The sequence below is a fragment of the Cariama cristata genome, unplaced genomic scaffold (assembly GCF_000690535.1).
Source record: "Cariama cristata isolate BGI_N322 unplaced genomic scaffold, ASM69053v1 scaffold7742, whole genome shotgun sequence".
Classification (NCBI taxonomy): domain Eukaryota; kingdom Metazoa; phylum Chordata; class Aves; order Cariamiformes; family Cariamidae; genus Cariama; species Cariama cristata.
Genome location: NW_009603210.1, coordinates 98,514 through 103,115, shown reverse-complemented (window position 1 = coordinate 103,115; position 4,602 = coordinate 98,514).

Genomic DNA, 4,602 nt, shown 5'->3' with positions numbered 1-4,602 from the left:
TCTTAATGGCAATACTACGTTGTGGCAGTTTTTAAAACTGGTAAAAAATTTTAATATTTAGGAGATTATATATTTCTAGTCACAGAAATTTGGGAAATGTGTATTTGCCACTGGATTGTGAACATAGGCTTGTAGAACAAGAGAGTGGTCTCAGATTATAGGTTAAGGTTTTGTGTAGTGCTGATTAATTTTTTTGCGGGCATTCTTGCTCCATGTTGTCATTTTGTGTAGTTGCTAAAAGCACCCAAGTGACAAAAGTAGTTCCCTGTGACATGAGTGTTGGGAGCTAAGAGAATTGTGAAGTCAGGCAATGCAGACTGAAGCTATTTTGCGTTCATATTTAAATCACTGTTTAACAATAGTGATGATAAAGAGAACTCTAGTCTACCAGGAAGAATTGGCTGGGAAGTTGGAACGGTTTTGCTCTGCAGCCTCTATTTGCAGTCATGAATTTCTGCTCCACAATTTCTAGTCATGAAGCAAGCTTTAGGTTTTTTTTACAAGTAGACTCTGAAAGGTGTTTAAGGCAGTGCTAGAACTATTGTTTTGGCCACATCAAATCCAGAGTCATCATTTATGATTTCTGCCACACAAATCAAGATTTACAAACTTTTTCTACACAAGAGAAGACGCCAGCCAATTTGTACCTCTTTATCTACATTCCATGTGAAAGACTTATAGTAGTTTATAAATAATCCAGTGAGGTATCTAAATAAGCTCAGGGAAAATAGAAACATTTATAGTGTCTGCTTGTGCCAAAAAAACTTCATCTTTATTGAGAGACCTATCTTTTTCTCATGGAAAATGGTAGCAATATTTTTACCTGAAACAAGATCTAAAAATAGGTTTTGAAAAACTTGAAAATAATAATTAAAACTTCTGGAATACCCTCCAAAATGTTGAACTCAACCAGATTTTATCTTCCATATATTTTTATATTCATTCAACTGTTTCTGCTTCTGAATTTGTCATGCTGTCTGATGTTGTGCCTTTTCATGTTTGTGCTTATGCAGACAAGTGCCTGTTTAATGCACTTACATGCTTTTCTCAGTCAAAGCTGTAATATTTTCCTGTAGCGTGTGTGTTTCATACTTGGAAGTCCATTGAAATGCCTGAAAAGCAGCTGAAATGCTGGGCAGTATTTATTACGTGGCCAGTAATAAATTTGTCCAAACTGCAGCTTAGAGGAGCTAGAAACTATTGATAAATTTTGTTGTTGTTGAATAATTTAGATATGGGGAAGGAGAAATAATGGGAAGGGGCAACATTCTTAAGGTGCTGAATTTTTTTTCATCAGCTGTTAATTCTGAAATGTCATTGTCAGTAGAAATCTCATTAAAAATTAGACAAAAGGTTAAGATGGGTTTAAATATTTTGATGTTGAGCCAAAAAAAAAAAAGAAATTCCCTGACAAAACATAGAAATGTCCAGTATGGACTGATCTATATTAACACTTACTATTTCGGTGTGTTCCTCAAACTGAGAAGTCCATTATTTTTATCGCTCAGGTGACTGTCCCTGGTTAGATATTTAATGCTTTCTGAGGAAACGAGAAGAAAACAAGCAGAATTTAGAGCTCTCTGGAAGAGACTTACAATAGCAACATTAAAGGGCAAAACACCCTGGATGTGAAACACTCAAAGCAAAACTGACAGACTGCTCAGGTCAGAGAAGACGGTGTTGTGTGCCGAGGGTGCCTGAAACGTGTACCAGTAGGTCCCAACCATGTGCGCTCTGACAGCAGTTCTCTGGAGAAGGTTCATTAATTTCAGAATAATAGTGGTCCTGTGAAAGGAAAAATGGAAGTCACGACTCAGCATTTCAGCAGAAGAAAGAGATGTGCAAGGAGTTAAAAAAAGAAACCAAAAACTGGTATGCTTGGTGATCTTGATGAGTTCATTAAATCTCAGGCTCAAGTAGAGGCAAATTTTAGAAAAATGTAGTAGAGGAGATTTCTTATATAAACATGAATATCTTCTATTAAAAGCCTGTGCAGCTAGAGGTGGTGAGGCTTTATGAACATTTGCTGGCTTTTTAACGGAGTTCATTATGCAAAAATATGTCTCTTCTGCTCATTTTAAAGTTTGGACATTAGACTTAATTGATTCATAAGAAGGCGACATGGGTAATAGGCTGTTATTAATGTGCATAACTTACTAAGGTGAGCTTTGTTCTGCTGAATTAGTAAGTGAATTGTAACAAAAATGGCCCAATTACCAGCAGGGATGGAACAGAATTTCTTTGTAGACAAGGTATAAATAAATACTATCATTTTAGATTTCTTTTGAATTTTATCGAAACAAAAAAAGCAAGTGGAGAAGAATGATAGAAGTTTCAACACGAGAAATCACAACGGTTAACTTCTCTGTAGCAGCAACTGTTCTGAATTAATGGAGTACGACTGCATGTGAGCAAGGGAAAGACTTCACTTAAAGGAAGAAAGAAGTATCATCCTTTGACGCATCACTGGAAACAAACGAACACTTTTAAAGGGGTCTCTGCAAGGGAAATAATTTGCTTTTGCTCTGCTATTCGGAATGCCTACTGAAAATTTCTTCTTATGTGCTCCTGTAATTTATTCTGTGATGCATCTTCTTTACGCTGCGAGCAAGACGTGCGTGTAAATGTTGTTGTCCAGGTGTCCCTGAGCTGTTGTACAAGTGAGTCGGCTTGTCCCTGGCCCTGTGAATGTCGGCCATCCTGCAGTGACCGAGTTACCTACAGCCAGCTGTGTGAGATTCGGCTGTGGAGTCCCACCTGGCTGGTGTGATATCAGCTTGCAGATCTGTACGAGTCTTTTTTCTCTTCTAGAGAAACTGTAGACCTATTCATGTGTAGAGAGGGACTTTACTTTCCTGTAGATGGGAGAATTGGGAACTACGTCCTACATGCTCTCTCTCTGCATGTAATACAAAGTCTTCTACACAGCACTCAGTTTTGACTTGGCTCCATTGATGAAGCTAATCAGTCCCAACCCCATTTGCAAGGTTTAAATGACTATTTCACTTTGAAAACTTAAAGCAGGAGAAATGCTATTTCAATTAGATGGCTCATCAAGACAAAAAAGTTACAATAGTCAGAAATTTAGACCAGAACTGTTCTTTGCAAGAGCAGTTACTGGTTGCAGGAAGGTAAGTTCTTGAGGAGAAGAAGAGTTTGTACAACTGTGCTGGCAGCCTTATACAGGAGGCGTGTACTGCTGCTGTGTGTGTTCCCTGCAGATGTACGAGGAGCCCTTTGGCATAATTAAGACACAAAGAGTGTGTTGTATGAAGTAATAGCCACGAAAAAAATCCTTAATTATATTAAAAGTTTGTTCTAGTATGTACAGAATTTTTTCTCCAATCCTTATGTGCACTGTGCTCAGTGCTGTTTCTCAGTCACTGTAGCATGAGTCGAAATAAGAGTTAACTCAGTTCAGCGATCTGTTTGATGTGGTAATGAAGATGGACAGAGTCTGAGGTGAAGGCCTTTTGTACGGGAAGGTCAGCAGACACATATACCCACAACATAGGTTGGTTTTATTTATTAAGGACTGTCAGGACTGTCAAGGTTAACTGTCTCCAGCAGATGTTTTACCAGGAGTGCTAAGTTCCTGATGCTGCTGGAAGGTTTAACCAAAGAGATGCAGCAGCGTTTCTCTGGCACTCACGATGTTACAGAACAATTTCATTTCAGAGCAGTGCTGCTAAAGGGAGAAAGAAATGCTGAATAGTGAAGGCATGTACGTTGAATATTTTAGGTTAAACAGCTCTTTGAATGATCAAAGCAGCAAATAATTCCGTCAAAAAAAGGTGGTGGTGGGGGGAACCCTGAAAATACTCAACCTGCCCTAGTAACTACGTGACTGGATAGGCTGATTTCTCAGATAGCCCAGAGTTTGAGCAGTGCTGGGATTGTTTTGGCAGCTACGCAGAAATGGGCACCTTGGCTTCACTGTGATCATTCAGCTTGTGGTCTCCTGCCTGGGGCTTTGAAACATGGTCTTTATGTCCTCTTTTCTTCCCTGATTCCTCTGCCTTAGAAATTGGCCAGGTAAATCTGAACACTGAATCCATTTGAATGTGCAGTAGTGAGGGAGGTGAGGAGTGACCCACACAAGGATCTTTTGAACTGACTCTCCAGAATGTGCATCATGAGGGCCTTTTTAGGGCAAAATGAACCTCACGGTTGTGGTCTACGTTAAGGAGACTTATTTCTTCAGTGGAGGAAGGGCTATGGTACCCGTGGTGAGGAAAGGAGGCACGAAGGGTAGTTAGAAAATGCATAAAGTGGTTGAAAGGGCAAAAGGAGCCCTTCTGCTCTCCTTTCTGTCCGTACCAGGAGTAACAAGCGTTTCCAGACAGGTTTGTTGGGAGTGATAGACTGAATCTGCTTCATAACATTTCTAGTATGATGATGAACTAGCTCTTTTTGGAAGAATCTATTTTGCATCGGTGAATAACTGCTACGGGTGCAACCAATAACTTTTAGAATATATTTATTTTTTGGTTTTGTTGTTGTAGTAGAGATGGTATTTTGCTCTATATGTAATTACAGCATGTATCCAAGGTGGCTTTCTTTGATTGTGACCTACTGGCATTACAACTATTTAAAGAATGC